Genomic DNA, 24218 nt, shown 5'->3' with positions numbered 1-24218 from the left:
GAGGAATCCTGGCTGACTGCTGCCTGACGGAGACATTCTGCCTGGCCACGTTCTGCTGTTCTGCCATTATTCACCTGGGAGAGACTCACACATGGCAGCCATGGGGAGCCAGGTAAGATGCATACTGTAGAGGTCTAAGGACAAATGGCAACATTGGAATAGTGATGAGACTATGAATTGTATTCAGGATTGAGTTTTTGTACAGTATAACTTTCTCCATGACTTTCACTTGCGTCCCTCAACAACCAAATTGTTAAGCTAACCATTGCTGACTCAACATTGTTGTCTCCCCTGCACACGGTGTACAATTTCTTGCGCAAAGGCAGAGAATGTGATTAGGGATTACAAAGTGATTAGGATAATACATCCTCAGTATTGCATCAGAAGGACTATAAAAAAAGGCCTATATAAAGATTTGATCAATCTCTCTTAAATGGATATTGATGAGACTCGGGGGCCTAATATTGCTTGACAATTTCTGCCAGTCTGAGAGACAACAGAATAGGAATGTGCTGTAAGTGAATTCCTGTTACTGAGCTACTGGTCAGGTGTTGAAGTCCCAGTGTGTGTGTGTGAGAGGGAGTGTGTGTTCCAAGTAAGGAGGAGCAGGAATTGCTGTAAAAGAACAGGTTGAGACTGGTGTGGACATGAATCATACCTGCTGACAGGTCCAGTGAGTTACCAGGTACCACAAAGAGGAAACTGTTCTGACTTTGGCTTATTAAACAGAAAAATGTACGTATACTTCATTTCAGGGAAACAGTCAACTGTCATGCGGCTACTGTACATAAGGAGGTTAGAAGGTTCCGTTCCTTGTAATTTTACACCATAAATCTTATAATTTAAAATAAACGTTATGTCATATATCTTAACCTAAAGCTTTTTGGTGGAAACGAAAGCAGTACCATGTTATTTTAGGAAAGGATACAGTACATTTAATTGAGCCAAAAATGGTAAAAGTGGGAATCTGGTATATTCATTTTGGTTTTCTGTAGTTTCCCTCAAGTGCAGCCTAGAAGCATCTGGTAGTGTTCAAACACTTCAAACACTTTCTTTGTAAACTTTGTCTTAAATAGACTGAAACAGTAGTACTTTCTCTCAACATTAATATTTTGTGCTTTCTTTGCCTTGAGGACTGAATTCCGTAACCAGCTCTTTTTTATTTTTTTTTATTTATTTTTTAACAGGCCAGATGAGTAATTTCTCATCAATACATTATAATAATCCTGAGTGCAATGGATTTCTTGTGATTTTTTATTTACGTTTAGCAATGTGAATTGTAGTTTCTGTTGGTGTATCACCTCTTAAACCCCACTTTTGCCTCACTACTATCCTTCTTAATGATAAATGAACCCAATGTATCCATCCCAGGTCAAGAGAGCCAGGGCCATTAGTGAGTGTGAATTCGCTAGGCCTGGGTGTTGTGACCAGGGGAGAATGACTGCCCACTCTAATTGAAGCCACGAAGTTCAAGGCAGACCGCGGTACTGCAGGTATTATTTGCAAAAAAACAGGATCCCCATTAGGGAATGAGAAAATGAATGAGAAAATGTCAAACTTCATGGTCAATCTTGGTGTAAATAAAGCATTTTTTTAGACAATCATTTGACCAATAATGTATTCTATTACACCAGATGTATGTCCTCGATTATTTAACCAATTATTTTAAAATTGCAAACAGAAGAAGCTATGAGGATAATTTAGTAGCTAATGGCAGCCTGTAGTACACGGGCGGCCTTCAACTTGAGATACTCAATGGGGGGGGGGGGGGGGCAACACTGAGCTAGCCTGCAACGTCCCTACCTGGAGTAACTCAAAGTGCATGCGCATCTTAACCTGACTTCCTTGGCTTCAAATGCGCTATTGAGTCTTCACATAGGAATCAATGGTGTCATGTGATCAATGGCTTTGTCCATTCCTATATTATTCCCAGCCATTGGTTGTGACAGAGCACGCCGCTGTGTTGATGTGAGCCCAAGGGTTGTACTGTACTGTAGCATTGACTGTGGAAAGAGTGATGCTGAGTCTGTGAGTCAGTCACCACAATGTGTGGTTGGATACTCCTCTGCTGTTGGAGGCTGGAGCACAAGCTCCAGTTCCCAGAGAAGACAATCTGAGCTCAGTGGAAAAGGCGACTGTTTAATCCATTTTGAAATGGGAGAAAAATCTATTGTTGGAGCCAAGTTTGGGGAATGTGTCCTGCAAAGACTTTAGAGCAAGTGAGATATATATGGAGAAGGAATGAAAGGAGGATACTCTGCATGCTTCTAGCCAGCCAAAGCAATGAAGCTTACAAGTTTTTTCAGTTAACTCTTGTTGAGGACTATTCAACCCCATCTAGCCAGGGCCCTCTACAGAAACTATAACCTATAGTGTAAAAATTATATCCCAAGAAGTGATAGCTAACGTTTATCCACTATATTGCTTGTCTATGATAACCCGTTCTGCCTCTAACAATGCATTATGTAATTATTCCCACTGAGGGACCAGATCAAACCAGAGCTGATGGTGTTTTGACAGAGCCTGTAGTGTAGTGAAGATGGAATGCACCCAGCCAGACCAAGACCCAAAGCTCAGACCCAGATTCTAAGAGCTGGTTCTCCTGCTGAGGGCTCCTGCAGCGCTCATCCTATCCACGGCTCTCCCAGGATAAGACACAGGAGCATAGAACAGCAGATGTTCACAGTCCCCACTAGCCAGTCTCCACTTTGTTCAGTGTCTTAGTAAAACTGTATGTTTCTGGGAGAGATACAAGGAACAGTACAATAGGGTCTGTATTAAAGTTAACTGATGATTTAAGCAGGTATCATGAATGTGCTAATGACTAAGTTTAGTCAGCCAGTTTTTAGCTGTGTAACTGTGTCTGAGATATCTGAGAATTACCTAGACATTTCCCACCTTTTCATCTGAGTTGCGATAAACAGCTTTAAGTTAATATTTTGCTTAATAAAGACATACATCTAATAGTCTAACAATGTCTAAGAAAATCCATCAGCTGCTGGAAGCAATTACAGGGCTCTCCAAGCAGAAAAGAATGTGGCAGGCTTTCACCACAGACTTACAGAAGAAGGATACATTTTTCAGGAAAAAAGAAAAGCCAACAAGCTTTGGCTATTAGACTGTGCTGTGGAACTAAACATAACACATAACCTTATTTTCCCGTAAGTTACTGCCTCTATCTCCCTATTTAACTGGGAAAACAACAGACATTCAGTATTGTATTGTGTTTCTCACGCAAAAAATAAATATTGCAACTCATCCCTGCGTTTCTCTGCAAATGATTTATTTGTGCTGGACATTTGAGTCACACTTTATCTGCAGACTTTGTGCTTAGGGTGTTCAAGTTTTAGAGTGAGCCATGGTAGCTAGTCATAGCCTGCAAAGTAAAATCTATTTTGTACATTTAACTCAGAAAGTGTGAAATGTACACCACTCAACTGGTATTAAAATAACACTTTTGAAAGTGTTAAAGGTCCTGGACAGTCATTCTGAAAAGTACTTTTTCTCTCATGGTTAGCTACCAGGAAGTTGGAAAATACAGGCTGAGTGGGCGGGGAGCTTATATTGATGACCTCACCTTGACTGACAGCTCATTGAAACGCCTATGTCAAGCAACTTGGATGCAGTGAGCAGTTTTAAAATTAAAAGTAAATAAATATATAATTTCACCTTTATTTAACCAGGTAGGCCAGTTGAGAACAAGTTCTCATTTACAACTACGACATGGCCAAGATAAAGCAAAATAAAGCAAAGCAGTGAGACACAAACAACACAGAGTTACACATGGGATAAACAAACGTACAGTCAATAACACAATAGAAAAATCTATATACAGTGTGTGCAAATGTAGTAAGATTAGGGAGGTAAGGCAATAAATAGGCCATAGTGGCAAAATAATTACAATTTAGCAATTAAACACTGGAGTGATAGATGTGCAGAAGATGAATGTGCAAGTAGAGATACTGGGGTGCAAAGGAGCAACAAAATAAATAACAATATGGGGATGAGGTAGTTGGGTGGGCTATTTACAGATGGGCTGTGTACAGGTACAATGATCAGTAAGCTGCTCTGACAGCTGATGCTTAAAGTTAGTGGGGGAGATATAAGACTCCAGCTTCAGTGATTTTTGCAATTCGTTCCAGTCATTGGCAGCAGGGAACTGGAAGGAAAGAAGGCCAAAGGGGGAGTTGACATTGGGGGTGACCAGTGAAATATACCTTCTGGAGCGCGTGCTACGGTTGGGTGCTGCTATGGTGACCAGTGAGCTGAGAAAAGGCGGGGATTTACCTAGCAAAGACTTATAGATGACCTGGAGCCAGTGGGTTTGGCGACGAATATGAAGCGAGGGCCAGCCAACGAGAGCATACAGGTCGCAGTGGTGGGTAGTATATGGGGCTTTGGTGACAAAACGGATGGCACTGTGATAGACTACATCCAATTTGCAGAGTAGAGTGTTGAAGGCTATTTTGTAAATGACATTGCCAAAGTCAAGGATCGGTAGGATAGTCAGTTTTACAAGGGTATGCTTGGCAGCATGAGTGAAGGATGCTTTGTTGCGAAATAGGAAGCCGATTATAGATTTAATTTTGGATTTGAGATGCTTAATGTGAGTCTGGAAGGAGAGTTTACAGTCTAACCAGACACCTATGTATTTGTAGTGATCCACATATTCAAAGTCAGAACCGTCCAGTAGTGATGCTAGACAGGCGGGTGGGTGCGGGCAGCGATCGGTTGAAGAGCATGCATTTAGTTTTACTTGCATTTAAGAGCAGTTGGAGGCCACAGAAGGAGTGTTGTATGGCATTGAAGCTTGTCTGGAGGTTTGTTAACACAGTGTCCAAAGAAGGGCCAGAAGTATACAGAATGGTGTTGTCTGCGTAGAGGTGGATCAGGGAATCACCAGCAGCAAGAGCGACATCATTGATGTATACAGAGAAAAGAGTCGGCCCGAGAATTGAACCCTATGGCACCCCCCATAGAGACTGCCAGAGGTCCAGACAACAGGTACTCCAATTTGACACACTGAACTCTATCTGAGAAGTAGATGGTGAACCAGGCGAGGCAGTCATTTGAAGAAACCAAGGCTGTTGAGTACGCCGATAAGAATGTGGTGATTGACAGAGTCGAAAGCCCTGGCCAGGTCGATGAAGACGGCTGCACAGTATTGTCTCTTATCGATGGCTGTTATGATATCGTTTAGGACCTTGTGCGTGGCTGAGGTGCACCCATGACCAGCTCTGAAACCAGATTGCATAGCGGAGAAGGTATCATGGGATTCAAAATGTTCGGTGATCTGTTTATTAACTTGGCTTTCGAAGACTTTAGAAAAGCAGGGTAGGATAGATATAGATCTGTAACAGTTTGGGTCTGGAGTGTCTCCCCCTTTGAAGAGGGGGATGATCGCGGCAGCTTTCCAATCTTTAGGGATATCAGACGATACGAAAGAGAGGTTGAATAGGCTAGTAATAGGGGTTACAAAAATTGCCACGGGTTAATTTTAGAAAGAGAGGGTCCAGATTGTCTAGCCCGGCTGATTTGTAGGGGTCCAGATGTTGCAGCTCTTTCAGAACATCAGCTATCTGGATTTGGGTGAAGGAGATATGGGGGAGGCTTGGGCAAGTTGCTGTGGGATTGCAGAGCTGTTGCCCGGGGTAGGGGTAGCCAGGTGGAAAGCATGGCCAGCCGTAGAAAAATACTTCTTGAAATTCTCGATTATCGTAGATTTATCAGTGGTGACAGTGTTTCCTAGCCTCAGTGCAGTGGGCAGCTGGGAAGAGGTGCTCTAATTCTCCATGAACTTTACAGTGTCCCAGAACTTTTTGGACTTTGTGCTACAAATTTATGTTTGAAAAGCTAGCCATTGCTTTCCTAACTGCCTGTGTATATTGGTTCCTGACTTCCCTGAAAAGTTGCATATCGCGGGCGGCTATTCGATGCTAATGCAGTACGCCACAGGATGTTTTTGTGCTGTCGAAGGGGCAGTCAAGTCTGCAGTGAACCAAGGGTTATATCTGTTCTTTGTACTAGATTTTTTTGAATGGGGCATGCTTATTTAAGATGGTGAGGAAAGCACTTTTAAAGAATAACCAGGCATCCTCTACTGACGGAATGAGGTCAATATCCTACCAGGATACCTGGGCCAAGTCGATTAGAAAGGCCTGCTCGCTTAAGTGTTTTAGGGAGCGTTTGACAGTGATGAGGGGTGGTCTTTGATCGCGGACACATTACGGACGCAGGCAATGAGGCAGTGATTGCTGAGATCCTGGTTGAAGACAGTAGAGGTGTATTTAGAGGGCAGGTTGGTCAGGATGATATCTATGAGGGTGCCCGTGTTTACAGATTTGGGGTTTTACCTAGTAGGTTCCTTGATAATTTGTGTGAGATTGAGGGCATCTAGTTTAGAGTGTAGGACGGCCGGGGTGTAAGCATATGCCAGTTTAGGTCACCTAAAAGAACAAATGGGGGGAAATTCATTCACATATGATGTCCACGGCACAGCTGGGGGCTGAGGGGGGTCTATAACAATTGGCAACAGTGAGAGACTTATTTCTAAAAAGGTGGATCTTGTAAAGTAGAAGCTCAAACCTTTTGGGCACAGACCTGGATAGCATGACAGAACTCTGCAGGCTATCTCTGCAGTTGATTGCATCTCCAACCCCTTTGGCAGTTCTATCTTGGTTGAAAATTTTGTAGTTGGGGATGGAAATTTCAGAATTTTTGGTGGCCTTCCTAAGCCAGGATTCAGACATGGCTAGGACATCAGGGTTGGCGGAGTGTGCTAAAGCAGTGGATAAAACAAACTTAGGGAGGAGGCTTCTGATGTTAACATGCATGAAACCAAGGCCTTTACGGTTACAGAAGTCAACAAATGATAGCGCCTAGGAAATAGGAGTGGAATTGGTGGCTACAGGGCCTGGGTTAACCTCTACATCACCAGAGGAACAGAGGAGGACTAGGATAAGGGTACGGCTAAAGGCTATATGAACTGGTCGTCTAGTGCGTTGGGGACAGAGAGTAAAAGGAGCAGATTTCTGGCCGTGGTAGAATAGATTCAGGGCATAATGTACAGACAAGGGTATGGTAGAATATGAGTACAGTGGAGGTAAACCTAAGGGGTTGAGTAGCGATGAGAGAGGTTTCGTCTCTAGAGGTACCAGTTAAGCCAGGTGAGGTCTCCGCATGTGTGTGGGGTGGGACAAAAGAGCTATCTAAGGCATGTTGAGCGGGACTGAGGGCTCTACAGTGAAATAAAACAATAAGAACTAGCCAAGACAGCAGTAGACAAGGCATATTGACATTAGAGAGAGGCATAAAGCAATCACAGGTGTTGATCAGGAAAGCTAAGACAACAACGGGTAAATGGCGATGAATGTGCAGAGTGGGTCAGTTAGGTACATACAGGACCTGAGTTTGAGGCTGGGGCAGACAGGTAAACAATATGAGGTACAGTGTTATTGAAACAGTCCAGGAGGCATCAGCTGTGTAGCCGAGTGATAATATGGTCAAAAGAGCAGCAATAGGTGAGTCAGGGTGCCGTTCGGTAGTCACTACTATGCTAGGCGATTAGGGGACACAGCGTTCAGAAAAGCTAGCGGGCCGGAACTAGTAGATGGTTCTTCGGCGACATCGTAACAGAATAGCCTGTTGAGACCACATCGGGCGATCACGTCGGTAGTCAAGTCGTGATGGATCGGCAGGGCTCCGTGTTGACAATAAAGGGTCCAGGCCAAATGGCAAAGGAGGTATTGTAGCCCGAGCAGGTATATGGGAATTAGCAGGTATATGGGTCTAGCTCGAGGCTAGCTCAAGGCTAGCTTGTGCTTGCTTCGGGACAGAGGCATTAGCTAACAGTAGCCACTCGTTTGCAGCTAGCTAGTTGCGATGATCCGGTGTAATGATCCAGAGCGGCAGGAATCCAGTGATGTGGTAAAGAGAAGCAGTCCAATATGCTCTGGGTTGATATCGCGCTGTGCAGACTGGCAGGTGTTGTCCGAGCTAAGGCTGGCTGGTTACCAAGAAAAAGGTGAAGACCGCTAGCCGTGGCTAACAACGTCTAGTAGCTAGTTAGCTGGCTAGCTCCTGATGGAAGTTCCAGTTATAAGGAATAAAAATAGCAGATCCGTACCGCATTGGGGGAGGCGAGTTGCAGGAAAGTATATTTAGTTCGTAGATAGATAGTGAGATTAAGATATATACGAAAAAGACTGGCTATTTACACGGGATAAGACAAAGACAAACACACACGTTCTACTGCTACGCCATCTTGGATCCTAATAAAAACTTACCAAGAAAATCACAGCACTGAAGGATGTGTTGACTTGACAACTGTGTCGGAGTTGTTAATGACCCTTGCCCCACTTTTGTTCCATGCTGGCTGAAGTCCTAGCAAGCCAGTAACAGACACAGATAAAAGGGGAAAGATGTAAGTACCTTTGCCATATGGATGAATATGGTAAACCTTTAATCATAGAGTGGACTCGGAATGTAGCCAGACCCCTTGACTTTTTCCACACAATACCCCATAATGACAAAGCGAAAACATTGTTTTAGAAATTTTTGCACATTTATTAAACGTAAAGAACAGAAATACCTTATTTACATAAGTATTCAGACCCTTTGCTATGAGACTCGAAATTGAGCTCAGGTGCATCCTGTTTCCATTGATCATCCTTGAGATGTTTCTACAACCTGATTGGAGTCCACCTGTGGTAAATTCAATTGATTGGACATGATTTGGAAAGGCACACACCTGTCTATATAAGGTCTCACAGTTGACTGTGCATGTTAAAGCAAAAACCAAGCCATGAGGTCAAAGGAGTTGTCTGTAGAGCTCTGAGACAGGATTGTGTCAAGGCACAGATCTGGGGAAGAGTATTAAACATTTCTCCAGCATTGAAGGTCCCCAAGAACACAGTGGCCTCCAACATTGTTAAATGGAAGAAGTTTGGAACCACCAAGTAGAGCTGGCCATACGGCCAAACTTGAGCAACCGGGGGAGAAGGGCCTTGGTCAGGGAAATGACCAAGAACCCGACGGTCACTCTGACTGAGCTCCAGAGTTCCTCCGTGGAGATGGGAGAACCTTCCAGAAGGACAACCATCTCTGCAGCACTCCACCAATCAGGTCTTTATGGTAGAGTAGCCAGACGGAAGCCACTCCTCAGTGAAAGGCACATGACAGCCCACTTGCAGTTTGCCAAAAGGCACCTAACGGACTCTCAGACCATGAGAAACAAGATTCTCTGGTCTGATGAAACGAAGATTGAACTTTTTGGCCTGAATGCCAAGCGTCACGTCTGGAGGACACCTGGCAAAATCCCTACGGTGAAGCATGGTGGTGGCAGCATCATGCTGTGGGGATGTTTTTCAGGGACTGGGATACTTGTCAGGATCGAGGGACCGATGAATGGAGCAAAGTACAGAGAGATCCTTGATGAAAACCTGCTCCAGAGAGCACTCAGGACCTCAGACTGGGGCAATGGTTCACCTTCCAACAGGACAACAACCCTAAGCACACAGCCAAGATAACTTAGGATTTGCTTCAGGACAAGTCCCTGAATGTCCTGAAGTTGCCCAGCCAGAGCCCGGACTTGAACCCGAATGAACATCTCTTGAGAAACTTGAAAATAGCTGTGCAGCAACGCTCCCCATCCAACCTGACAGAGCTTGAGAGGATTTGCAGAGAAGAATGGGAGAAACTCCCCAAATACAGGTGTGCCAAGCTTGTAGCGTCATACCCAAGACTCAAGACTGTAATCGCTGCCAAAGGTGCTTCAACAAAGTCCTGAGTAAAGGGTCTGAATACTTATGTAAATTCAGTTGTTGTTTTTTATAAATGTGCAAACATTTCTAAAAAACAGTTTTTGCTTCGTCATTATGGGGTTTTGTGTGTAGATCGATGTGGGGAAAAAAACTAAATGTGGAAAAAGTCAAGGGGTCTGAATACCGAATGCACTGTATTTGCTGACACCCTACAGTAAAATGTTGGCACCAGTAGAGTAGCTATCTAGCTATATAAACCGCACCCCTCCGCAAACATGCCTTCTCTGATGTTGGTTGCAAGGATGTTACTTATAGAAATTAGGTTAGAGAATATCATGTTACCTTTGGCAAATTAAATTTAGAGTAAAGGTGACCACGTTGTCCCCTTAATAATGAATCCAAGTTTTCGACATGGGGGAGGGAACCAGTAACTTTATGATCAAACTTTATCTATGTAGAAGCAACAATAACTTTTCATATTTTGGTCATCATACTTTAATCTGGTTTCCTTCAAATATCATCCAATTTCACAAAAAAACTGATTTTGACACTGGATGACCTTTGAAAGCATATGCAAAGCCCAATGTGATAGTAACCACTATGTAGCACTAATATGAAAATAAAGGCATTTATATTTGTGTATAAAAATGTAATGTCGAATTGTGTTCAATTAAAATATGACTTTGTTGTGAACAAAGTTAACATGATCACCAGGAATGACATTAACTATGTTAAAGCCCCACCCCTAATAAGCCACGCCCCATGAATATAACCTATAGATTACATTATTCCATCTGCTTGGTCAACCCAGAATGAAAACTAAATTGATGGTTTAATTAACCTATGCTTGTTGGGTTTTTCACACAACCTGACACATTATGCTGGCTTGCAAAGTGATGTGTAATTCCTATTGAAATTCAGCCAGAGTGCCAATATCCAACCTTGAGCATTTTTAATCACCCACAACCTGCTTTCAGAATGACTGCCAGGGTTGGGAAAACTGCAATATTAGACTACCTAAAGCGTCTAAATTGGAACAATCATTTCAGTAACTAGTAACATATTGGATTAGTTTAGAAAATGCATTTCATTTATATTTGAGAAACATAAGATTAATTAATCAATCAATGTACATGCAAGAACCTAGATATTGAAACAAACAATTCTTAAATTCATCCTGCAATAGAGCATGCTGGTAAATATGATAATGATGGGTGTGGTTTTGGTTCAAATCTGGTTATTTTGTCAACACTGGGGTTATTTTACACCAATGAGTGTTAATTCAGCACTTACAGAGTTCTTATGTTTAGAGTGTAGGACCTCAAACTCAGGCCTTATGAAATACGTATTATAGTGTGTTAAAGGTCCCGAACAGTCATTCTGATTCCCATGTAAAATAGCCTTTGAGTGACTAAAATATGACACATAATATTTGTTTCGGATAGAATTGCTCAACATTTGAGTACTTTGTCTCTCACTACCAGGAAGTTTGAAAAGACAGACTGAGTGGGTGGGGAGATAAATTAATGAGCTCGCCTTACTTTGATAGAATTTAGAGTTGGATAAATGTAGATAAACTTGAATCTTTCGCAAGGATTTATACAGGATACTACCATCAACATCAAAACCTTCATTCCAAATCACAATTCCATACCTAAAACCTTGATTTTGGGCAAAATTATCTGATTGGACTATTACCACCAAGGATCCTCAAGAAACAAACCAAAACCTGCAAAAGAAACACATTGGAACCTGGAAATACCATCCAACACAAACAAATTTGTTTGGACGTCGTAAAGGACCATTCGCCGAAACTGAAAAGATATAGCTAGCTAACAACCTCCTTTTCCATGTGGAAAAGACGGTGAACAGAGACTTGTTAGCTACGTTAGCTACATTAGCTAGCTAGCTGGGATTTTCTACAAGGAATCTGCCTCCCGAAAAAAGTTTCTCCCAAGTGGGTGTAACACCTACTCCCGTTGCCTGCTGCACTGCTGCTTGGATTCCACCTGGTGATCTGTTCACCATCTGCCCTGGCCTGTATCCCCCTGTCTGGTACAGGTACCCCCACCACACTCCCTCCTCTCTCCCGAGCTTTCGCTCTCCTCCAGCACACACGCACTGTTGGGGTAAGTGACTTTGAACTTACAATGACTAGCCCCAAGTCGTTATATTTTTCTACTATTATTTCTATTATTATTTGCCTCATGACTCCTGTGTGCTTTGTTGACTATGAATTTGCTTGTTTACTCAACCGTGATACTGACTATGTTTGTTCTCACACTCGGGACTCTGACTCTCTATTGGTTACACAGACTCTTGGCCTCCCATCCTATTCTAACCACATCTCGCCAGCTTTGTATTCATGTTACCTGATGAAATTGCTGTACATTATGATCTTGTTGCCATCTAATGCACATTCAAATGTTCTAAATCAACACTGCAGAGCTCTCCCTGTCCTCTGCCGTGCCCTGATTGTATTACTGCTGCTTATATCTGGGATTGTGCATGTACACCCTGGCCCATCTACTAGCCCCAATTCTTATTTGTGCCCTGATATCTGCTTCACTGATTTCTGCTCTCTTCAAAGCCTTGGTTTTCTGCATAATAACACTAGAAGCTTATTACCTAAATTTGATAAATTGAAAGTGTGGGTTCACAGCTCCAATCCAGATGTTTTGGTCATTACTGAGATGTGGTTAAGAAAGAGTGTTTTGAACACTGATGTTAACCTTTCTGGTTATAACCTTTTTCAGCAAGACAGATCTTCCAAAGGTGGTAGAGTGGCAATCTTTACCAAGGATCACCTTCAGTGCTCGATTGTCTCTACCAAGTCTGTCGCAAAACAATTCGATTTGCTGGTTTTACGCATTCAACTTTCAAATAACTCTTTGTTGACTGTTGCCGGATGTTATTGGCCACCATCAGCACCGGCCTGTACCCTAAATGCCCTACGCTCTCTCCTGGCCCTTTACACTAAGTCTGAATTTGTCCTGCTAGGCGAACAAAACAGTGACATGCTTAAACCACCTGACCAAGTCCTAAAGCAATGGGACTCCTTAAATCTTTCTCAGAAAAGGCTACTCTCCTTGATGTTATCCTTACAAATAATCCTGATAGGTATCAGTCTGGTGTTTTCTGTAATGACCTTAGCGATCACTGTTTTACAGCCTGTGTTTGTAATGGCTGCTCAGTGAAACAACCTGTCCTGATTTGTCATGGCCTGATTTGACATGGCCTCTGTAAATTGGTGTATAATCAGCTTGACGCCCTCTGTCGAAGACGCTTTAACCTTCTTTTTTGATATTTTCAGTTGTATCGTTAACAAATATGCGCCCATAAAGAAAATTAGAATTAAAAACTGGTTCAGCTCCTGGTTCAACCGTGATCTGGCAGAGTTACTCCACCTCAAGAATTCCATTTAGCAAATTGCTCGGCACACGCATACTCAGGCTGACTGGCTCTTGTTCAGACAAATTAGAAATAAGTGCACTCAGGCTATCCGGAAGGCCAAAGTTAGTTACTTTAAGCAGCAGTTTTCTCTCTGTGGGTCTAACCCCAAGAAGTTCTGAAAAACGGTTAAAGACCTGGAGAATAAACCCTCCTCCTCACAGCTGCCCATGTCCCTTAATGTTGATGATGTGGTTGTAACTGACAAGGAGAACGTGGCTGAGCTCTTTAATCACCAGTTCATTAAGTCAGGATTACTATTTGACTCTGCCATGCCTCCATGCCCGTCCAACATTTCCTAATCTCCCACCCCTTCTTGTGCGACTATCCCCAATGCTCCTCCCTCTTTTTCCCCTGCCCGCTACAAAGTTTCTCTCAACAGGCGGTCACTGAGTCCGAGGTGCTAAAGTAGCTTGTTTAACTTGACCCCCCCCAAAAAATCTGGGTCAGATGGTTTAGACCCTTTCTTCTTTAAGGTTGCTGCCCCTATGATCGCCAAGCCCATCTCTGACCTTTTTAACCTGTATCTCCTCTCTGGGGAGGTTTCCATTGCTTGGAAGGCAGCCACGGTGCATCCTTTATTAACAGGGAGAGATCAAGCTGATCCTAAATGTTGTAGGCCAATTTCTATATGCCCTGTTTATCAAAAGTGTTAAAAAAAACTTGTCAATAATCAACTGACTGGCATTCTTGACGTCTATAGTATTAGCTCGGGTACGCAATCGGGTTTCCGCTCAGGTTATGGATGCGTTACTGCAACCTTAATGGTCCTCAATGATGTCACCATTGCCCTTAATTCTAAGCGATGTTGTCCTGATGTTTTTATTGACTTTGGCAAAGCTTTTGAAACGGTAGACCATTCCATTGTTGTGGGCCTGCTAAGGAGTATTGGTGTCTCTGGGGGGTATTTGGCCTGGTTTGCTAACTACTTCTCCCAAAGAGTGCACTGTAGTTAGAACATCTGCTGTCTCAGACACTGCCTATCAACAAGGGAATACCCCAAGGCTTGATCCTAGGTCCCACGCTCTTCTCAATTTACATCAACAACATAGCTCAAGCAGTAGGAAGCTCTCTCATCTAGTTATATGCGGATGATACCGTCTTATACTCAGCTGGCCCCTCCCTGGATGTTGTGTTAAATGCTCTACACACAAGCTTTCTCTGCCCTTAACCTTGTTCTGAACACCTCCAAAACAAAGGTCATGTGGTTTGGTAAGAAGAATGCCCCTCTCCCCACAGGTGTGATTACTACCTCTGAGAGCTTAGAGCTTGAGGTAGTCACCTCATACAAGTACTTGGGAGTATGGCAAGATGGTACACTGTCCTTCTCTCAGCACATATCAAAGCTGCAGGCTAAGGTTAAATCTACACTTGGATCCCTTTATCGTAATCATTCCACTTACACCGCAGCTGCCAAACTAACCCTGATTCAGATGACAATCCTACCCATGCTAGACTACGGAGACATAATTTATAGATCGGCAGGTGAGGGTGCTATCGAGCGGCTAGATGTTCTTTACCATTCGGCCATCAGATTTGCCACCAATGCTCCTTATAGGACACATCACTGCACTCTATACTTCTCTGTAAACTGGTCATCTCTGTATACCCATCGCAAGACCCACTGGTTGATGCTTATTTGTAAAACCCTCCTAGGCCTCTCTCCCCCCTATCTGAGATCTCTACTGCAGCCCTCATCCTCCACATACAACACCTGTTCTGCCAGTCACATTCTTTTAAAGGTCCCCAAAGCATACACATCCCTGGGTTGCTCCTCTTTTCAGTTCGCTGCAGCTTGCGACTGGAACGAGCTGCAACAAACACTCAAACTGGACCGTTTCATCTCCATCTCTTCATTCAAAGACTCAATCATGGACACTTCCTGACAGTTGTGGCTGCTTCGCGTGATGTATTGTTGTCTCTACCTTCTTGCCCTTTGTGCTGTTGTCTGTGCCCAATAATGTTTGTACCATGTTGTTGTCATGTTGTGTTGCTACCATGCTGTCTTTTCATGCGTTGCTGCCAAGCTATTTAGTTGTCTTAGGTCTCTTTTTATGTTGTGTTGTGGTGTCTCTCTTGTCGTGATGTGTGTTTTGTCCTATATTTTCTTTTTTAATCCCAGCCCCCATCCCCGTAGGAGGCCTTTTGCCTTTTGGTAGGCCGTCATTGTAAATAAGAATTTGTTCTTAACTGACTTGCCTTATTAAATAAAGGTCAAGCAGCGTGGTTGCAGACAGCAGTATTGCAGTAAAATCACCTCAAGCTAATTTGGTAATACACAAAGCTACTCAAACATTTAAATTGCATGAATGTTGTATTTTCATTTTATATATACATCTCCCGTTTGTCATGTCTGATGTGATGCGGTTCACAGCAGCACTGATAGTGTTTTGAATGACCCTTCCCCCCTTTTGTTCCGTGCTGGGTGAAGACCTAGCTAGCAAGTAACTAGCAAACACCAGACACAGATGAAAGGGGAAACATGTAAGTATCTTTACCATAGATGAATAATGTAAACGTTTAAATATATTTGCTGACACCCCAACTTTATGATCTTACGTTGATCTGGTTTCATCCAAATATCACCCTACTCCATGAAAAACATGATTTTGACTGTTCATGACCTTTTAAATAAATGTACTTTCATTTTAAACGGATGAATACAACAACCATGTCTCTGTAACTAACAAATGCAGTCATGGGTGGTAACTACAATTCACTCGAAAGGCAATGTGTTAATTTAACACTGTTCCAGTGTCTATACAAATCCACACTTTCAGTGTTGATTTAATACTGGAGAATTTGCTGTGCACACTCAGACTCACACACATACTTGATGTTTTTTTTACAGTGGAGAATTTGCTTTTCACTGTAAATAAACAGCACACCTCCAAGTATTTCCCCATCTATGTTCTTAAAAACATACCTCACTGTGTCAATTCAGATCATGGCTGCTGTTGAATGGCTAGAGCTTGTGTGAGAGAGAGCAGAGAAAAAGCTGCATGGAATCTGATGCCACAGTGCTGGCAGGCAGGGCCGTAGCCATGGAGACAATCAAGCTGTAGTATAGCCGCCCTATACTCAAAGGAAAAGCATAACTTCCAGGTCAATGCCTCTTATAGCCCCTCACAGCCAACTATATGTTATCCAAGCTAATCAGAATGCAGTCCAAAGGTTGTTTACATTAAGGGCATCTTGTGCTGTGGCACACACATGGCTTTCCAGTTCCACTCGCTTGAAACTCAACCACAGCTACTCAAATGAAAAACCCGAAGCAAAGGTAAAGAGGATACTAGATGTTATCTTCGTTGCTATTCTTTTGTTTGTATTGTTGATAGATTAGAGGAGGGTTCATCATTTATTGTAGTAGAACACTGCTGCAGAGGGAAATGCATTTATATGTTTATTTATTTGATCCATCAACCCTGTGTGTTTCAGTAGTGAGCCCTTGGGGGAGATCATCTTACTGATAGGCCAGCAGAGTAATTAAAATCTTGAACCTTTGCCATGGTTACCGTGTGCACATAGAACTGTCCGTGGGGACAGTGGAGTAAGGTAGAATTTAACAGGAGTGATAATGTTCTCTCAGAATGATGCAGATTGTGTTCAGTGCAGTGCAGTTCATGCTGGATTCATCCCTCAAGTTAACGTTGTGTATCTTGGGTGGTTGAACGTACTTGGGTGGTTGAGTACACAGTCCTATGTGGCTCAGTTGGTAGAGCATGGTGCTTACACCACCAGGGTTGTGGGATTGATTCCCATGGGGGACCAGTATGAAAAATGTATGCACTCACTACTGTAAGTTGCTCTGTATATGAGTATCTTCTAAATTACTTAAATGAATATACACAAAAAATTGAGGACTTTGGAAAGGGTGATGGTTCTATGTGCAACCATAATGACACAAAGAACCATTTAAGCTCTTATTTACAGTTCGCAAAATGATTATTTGCTCTTTTAGTGATAATTAAATTGTAAGTAGCGGCGGCGTTTTGTGCAACCATGAGTAAGAGTGTCATTCCAGTTTATCTAATGTGTTGTGTTATGCCACTACATATATTAGATGACGTTGGCCAGTGATGGTGTCTTGTGAAAGATGACCAATTTGGTCAGTGGTTCTCAATTCTCTCCTTAAGGACACCCAGCTGTTTCAAAGGTAGCTCACTTGATTTAACTTGTCAATGAACACAGCAATAACACCTATGGAATATAATGACTGACCAGAATAAAAAAGTCTGCATGGTTCTTCAAAAGGATCTACAAAGAACCTTTCAGATTGAGAAAGGTTCTATAAAGAACCATAAAAAAGGCTTCTAAAAGCCACAAAAATGGTTGTAACCATAGCGGAAGGTTTTTTGGTGCTATATAAAACCTTTTTTAATGGGTCTTTATAGAACCTTGGGAAAGGGTTCTTTATAGAACAGTGCATGTTCCATTTAGAACTTTAGGAGCATGGTTCATTATAGAACCTTCAAATAAGGGTTCCGCTAAATCTATAAAATCATGTTTTTCATGAAGTTGATATTTACAAGCCGCAGAACCCCTATCTGATTCTATTATTATTAGATGTTTTAATGTGTAGATAAATATTCTATACGACCTTATAATAAGTCTGTGGGGGAAAAAAACTATCCCTAACGCATGCTTTCACTTCGATTACATCTGCGTTTTCTCACATCTGATTTGCTAACACATCAACACATCAATGAAGAAGTCCTCCTTTCCCCTAGATCTTCTCCCATTGTATGGCCTCTTGCAGTTGCACATTTATTTCACCATGATCTCATGAGGAGCTTTTATTGAGCAGTGTATTCTTCATGTATCTTTTGTGATGATGTATGGTTGTGATGCAGCGATGCAGCAGAGGCTTGGAGACTGACCCCATCTGTGTGCAGCCTGATCCCCAAGGTTCCCCCATACTCCCCCGTCTTTGTTTGCTTGCCTTTTGTCTTATGGGGTGGAGAGGGGAGAGAGGGGAGCGACAGGGGAGTGTCAGGGCCAAGAGCACAGTCCCAGCCCTTTAATGGATGCCGCGTCCATGAAATAACCCAGTGCAAGTGACGCTACTCTAGCCCGTTACACGCTTCCATGAACATACGGCTACGGCTGGGTCAGGGGCAGAGGGAGGGAGAGGCACCACACTAACTAGGTGGCTGTGTTTTGTTTGGAGGCAGAGTTTCATCCATGTGCCAGTGACATGCAGTAGAGTGTTTAACCGTTCAGTGGGTGTTACATCTCTCCTCTCCGTTGGACAGGACCACCCTGGACCATAGCATGTGAGTAGTGCTTGTTATGCAAGGGCTAAATGTTGTGGAAAGTTGTTGTAATTAATGATTCTAGCTATTTATTCTGAGCTGCTTGAACATGTCATATATAGGCATAGCTTCTTGAGCTTCTTGACATGGTGATCCATTATCTGGACATGTGCAGTAGAAGTTCATTTGTAATTGTGTTGTATGAATCCTTAAGATTTGTATTTCTAGTTTGAGGTTTTTGAAGGACATAAGATTTGAAGGACATAACAGCATTTTGATTAATGAAGCATATTTATGGACCTTGTTAAGCCATTTTTTGAAAATGGGGAATAATATGGCTCGTTTTGAGAATATGGCCTGTACCTGAAATCTTGCATTGTAGAAGTGTATTATGTTCAGAAATCTTCAATATGAATCTATCTGTTTAGTTGGAATCATGTGGACTAGTTAAATTGTTCAACAACCAGACCAAAGCAAGTAAATTATGGATGGATCTGTGTGAATCCAGTCCATATGACACATCCCATATCTGACACACCCATGTGCTTTAGACTCTTGGATCCATCAGGCCTCAGTGCTTTCTCTGTTCCATCCCTTATCTTCTACTCCAAGAAGGTTTTTCTAAGCCACAATTTCTTATGTTTGACTTGCCCAGCACCACCAAGGAAGTAGCCCTGAGCTACTAATGGACTTATTTAGCATGGATGAATATTCATCTGTTTGGAAGAATTGTTCTATATTATGGTAGTCATCAGAGCAAATGGTAAATGCTCATATATACAAGACAATTACTTCTAAGTAAATATTTCTGAGTGTAAATTACGTAAGAGGTTTATAACTTTTCATTCACTGATGAATATTCAAAGAATTCAGGATTTGATGAAGCTGTATTTGTTGCTACATTGAAAAAAATGAAGGTTCTTAAAATGGTTCTTCCTCAGTTCTTAAGGTTCCTTCAAGAACTCTTGCCCGAATAAGCACCTTTGAGTTAAGTGTGGGGTTCTTGACATGGCATCTGGTTCTTCAGAATTCTAAAAGGTTCTTCAAATGAATGGAAGCATGCAGATGTGTCCCTTTCATAGCACACAGGAAATTGGCCAGTGTTAACTAGTGTTTGATTGTCAGTGTAACATTTATAGTGTTGATTCAAGAGTTAAATTAGCACTGTAATGAGTTAAATTAACACTCAGTGGTGTAGAATAACCCCAGTGTTGGTATTAAGGTACAGTAGTCTAGTATCTTAATCTTCCCAACCCTGGCAGTCATTCTGAATGCAGGTTGCGGGTGATTTTTCTTCTGAAAATATTTAATATCCCCACTCAGGCTGGATTCCAATAGGAATTACACTTCGCTTTGCAAACCAGCATAATGTGATTTGCAGGCCTGATGTGGGCAGTAATCTATGAGTTACAGGCCACTCTATAGAGTAAAAGAAGGCCCTCAACTGAAGGCCTTGTATTAAATAATTACATTTTTATGACAAAATTATACATGAAGGCCATAGCTATGTCAATGAATAAATGCATCAATCATGTCTCTGTCACTAGCAAACATTTACATTTTTTTTTACATTTAAGTCATTTAGCAGACGCTCTTATCCAGAGCGACTTACAAATTGGAAAGTTCATACATATTCATCCTGGTCCCCCCGTGGGGAATGAACCCACAACCCTGGCGTTGCAAGCGCCATGCTCTACCAACTGAGCCACACGGGACCACAGTCATAGGTGGTACTGGTAACTCTACAATTCACTCTAAAGGCACCCTGGGAAATATGTAAATAAGGTTTAAAACCCTAAAGCAGGGCTATTCAATTCCTGTCCTGGTTTTGGAATTTTTGTATGGTTCTTTCAAGAACCGTCCCATTTATGATTCTTCCGAGACTCCAAAATAGTTTCCCTGTGGTATTGCTCTCAAGAACCTTATTTGATTCCAACTTGCATCTTTTTTTTTAAGAGTGTACCCTAATGTTTAACCTAATTCATCCCAGTCTCAGTTTCGACGCTATATACTTCAGTCAAGTACTGTCAGATGTAGACTACAAATTGACGGAACAGAAGTTGACTGTTTATGGTATTATTATGTTGTTGAGGGAAGTTTATTAAAAAGTGTTAATAGTTCAAAACCATCATGCTTTTGTTTCTTTTGTTTTTCTCTCAGAAAATCCTAAATGTAGCTTTGTGCGTCAGCCTGGATTTAGGATCAGGTTGGATTTCATGTGGGTGAGGTGGAGACAGTTGCTTAACCACAGTCCAGACATGTCCTTTTGGAGTGGTTCAAAATGTAACAAAATAAAACCGTTTCCACTCAATCTTTATTTCAGCTCCAAATGGGTGTGATATTGGACTTGACCTTCTGCTGCTAAACCACTTGTTACCAGTAAAAAATGTTTTGTCCCCAAATAACCTAACTGCTGAGGAAACAACACTGCTGCATCAATCATGATGGAATTTCTAAAAAGTTGAGTGGAAAATGCTATTATGGACCAATCCCGTATACTCTGGAGCTTTACCTGGAAACTATACAGAGGCAACTATACAGAAGCAACTATACAGAAGCTATACTATACAGAGGCAACTATACAGAAGCTATACTATAAGAGTTATTTCAATGCAGTATTTCTATAGTGTAGAAATATATTGTCATTTGTGTGTCAGATGGGTACAGGGTTGGTGTCTTTTAGAGTTGGCACATGTGGTATTATAATGAGGGGTGGGACATACTTCTGTCAAGCGAAGTGAGAATAATCAAACACGGCTTTGTGTGTGTACAGGATATGTGTTACAGTCATGAGTTGTTTGCATATCCTTTGTCCGATCTTTTTAAATGAGGGCAATGTATACATGTTAAAATGCTGTTTTAATTTAATATTTAACACACTACATTTCACAAATTTTTCATTGGAAGCTCCTGTCAAGCTAAAATGTGAAGAGAGGGGCAGGCAACCCAGGTTTACTAAACGCCAACTTGAACACCTCTGTTATGAATCCTTTGTGTAAACCTTCCATCAGTAACACTCCTCAAGCCTCTCAATGTCAAGTCGTCAGCTTAAGAACAGAAAGACCCTTCACAAGTCCAATTGCCTTGTGCGAAGAGAGTCTTTGTAAACAAATTGCTTTGCCTTTTCAAAACATTTGACCAGTCATCACAGTAAGAAGAGGAAAGCTTGCGGGTGAGGAGAGGAGAGCAGGAGGAGAGTGACAGGCAGCCATGGGCCCCAGTAGGAGACAAGCAGGCTTTGATCTGGGAGAGAGAGAGAGCTGAGCTGGAGGACTTGCCATGAAAGGATTAGAGTGCTGTTTGGCACAAGAGCCAAGATGCACTGTCGAGCTGTTGCACACCACCATGGCAACCAAAGCCTTACACCTCCCCGCCAACTCTCCTCAATGCCATCCCTACTCATGCATTTAAAAATGATCTTATGTCTTGAAGAAAATGCTCATACTGTACTCGCAAGCTAAATGCCTGTAGATATATAACTGTAGCATATGAACAATGAAATTGTATGGTGAACAATAATCCATCTAAATAGCTAAGTACACATATATTACATGTATCAAGTCTCTTATTGCAAATCAATATTTATTTTTTATTTTATTTACCTTTATTGCACTAGGCTCGCCACCTTTATTGAACTAGGCTCGCCAACAAATTACGATTTACAATGACGACCTACCCCGGCCGACACTGGGCCAATTGTGCGCCACCCTATGGGACTCCCAATCACGACCGGATGTGATACAGCCTGGTTTCGAACCAGGGTGTCACACTGAGATGCAGTGCATTAGACCGCTCCAATATCAATGTACAGGCCAGCTCAGCTGTGCCACCTCCACGTCCCCATCCCCAAATCCCCACACCCCCATTTCCATACCCCCATCCCCATGTCCCCATATCCCCACTCCCCGATATCCCTCTTATCCCATACATTGCAATTTCCTAATTACCATTATAAAACAGGTAGTTTGGCTTCTGGATACTGATTGGCTGAAAGCCGTGGTGTATCAGACAATATACCATGGGTATGTCGTAAAATGACTTGTTTACTGTTCTAAATATGTTGGTAACTAGTTTATAATAGCAATAAGGCACTTTGCGGGTTTGTGGTATATGGCCAATATACCACAGCTAAGGGCTGTATCCAGGCATTCCATGTTGCGTTGTGCATAAGAACAGCCCTTGGTCGTGGTACATTGGCCATATACCACACGTCGTCGGGCCTTATTGCTTAAATCAGGGATGTCTCCTTGGCAGCCAGCCCCCTCAGTCTCCACCACCAGGTTTGATTGACATCCTCCCTATGGAGGAGGGGGATTATTTACATCCCAAAGTCTCCAGGGACCAAGTTAATGATTCCAGCCAACAACACAACACAAAGAGGAAAAGCCTGAGAAGTCTCTGCAGTCTGCTGGAGTTATTTGGATTGCACTCTTTAAGAGGAGGATTAGAGAAGAGAGAGGGGCTGTGTGTGTGTGTGTGTGTGTGTGTGTGTGTGTGTGTGTGTGTGTGTGTGTGTGTGTGTGTGTGTGTGTGTGTGTGTGTGTGTGTGTGTGTGTGTGTGTGTGTGTGTGTGTGTGTGTGTGTGTGTGTGTGTGTGTGTGTGTGTGTGTGCGTGCGTGCGTGATGAGAATTTCACAGATAGTGGCAAAGGCGAGACCAGGAGAGACCAACCATGTCAGAGAGAAAGGCTCCTGAAGGAAGGAAAGTGGTGTTCTCAGCTCTTTCCTGCTCTTCAAGGCATCTAAGCCAGTGCTATGTTCATCTGTCACCCAGGCTGTGTGTGGAGAAGTGACTGGTAAGAGATAATCACAAGATTCTCTGTTTGTTTCCATGATGGAAGTTTCTGACCTGCCCTCTGATTCGTGGTCAGCTGGCCGCAAGCCTCAGCTGATCTTATCGATAGTGTGTACATACAGGAGAGCTGGTTTTGTGTTTTTATTAACAAAGACATCAAATTCAAGCATCATAGTAGGTGTGGTGATGAGGATGGTTTATCCTTTGTAGGGTGACATCTCTCTCTGTGTTAATATGAAGAGAATAGTTTAGTTCGTGAGTTTGGCTCCTTTATTATGCAAAATACAATTGAAAATCTAATTTATTTAGTTTATCATACTATTATGAATTATCAAAATGTTATGAATTTTAACCTTTTTTAAATTAACATACAGTAGCTTTGACCACTTCATAATTCCAACTGTCTTCCAGAGGTAGCGCTGACAAAACCTCCTGGGCTTTACCAGTTAATTTACACTGAAGTAGTAGGCACCATACCTCTTCAGGCCATTTCAATGCTACGGCTATACGTTCAAATACACAAAAATAGGAGTCAACCTCTGACTCTCTGAACAAAGGTACCAAGGCAATCTGCCTACTAATGTCAACAGTATTTGAGGACACAGCTGGTGAGCATTGGTTTTGTTATGGTGTTTGTTTGACAGTGGGAAAAGGGGGTACCAAGATAAGTCGCCCATGGGCATACTTTACCCGTAGGAATACTTTGTTAAATACACTAGTTAACACTGGGCGCACCACCTACTGTATTTTTGGTTAGTTAGTTAGCTGTTGGTGAAGTAGGCTAGTCTAGCTTAGGGGTGTTTGTGGATACTTATTATTTCTTTCCTTGGGTCCAGCTCAGCCCCTTTTCCTGCTCCCCCCATTACCATGTGTTTGTAAATAAACCCTGAGTGTTTGACGGTAGATATTAGTTGTTGTGGTTATTTCGTTCTCACTCTTACTTTGTCACTACTATAAT

At 42.3% G+C, this 24218-nt stretch overlaps 1 protein-coding gene across 3 annotated transcripts in view; it reads left to right on the top strand.

Moving 5' to 3' along the window:
- The window catches only part of LOC139538571 (E3 ubiquitin-protein ligase Midline-1), a 66852-nt gene continuing 42634 nt past the window's right edge, over positions 1-24218 (top strand). For 2 of the 3 annotated variants that reach the window (XM_071340754.1, XM_071340748.1), the window contains exon 1: positions 1-112. The gene's annotated coding sequence lies outside the window, so the exon portion shown is untranslated. Of the gene's footprint in view, positions 113-18253; positions 18488-24218 lie in introns of those variants that run through there. The other variant, XM_071340749.1, reaches the window with a different exon arrangement.

Source organism: Salvelinus alpinus, chromosome 14, assembly GCF_045679555.1.
Source record: "Salvelinus alpinus chromosome 14, SLU_Salpinus.1, whole genome shotgun sequence".
Lineage (NCBI taxonomy): Eukaryota > Metazoa > Chordata > Actinopteri > Salmoniformes > Salmonidae > Salvelinus > Salvelinus alpinus.
Note: the sequence above shows the minus strand (reverse complement) of the source record. Positions and strands in the feature narration are given on the sequence as shown.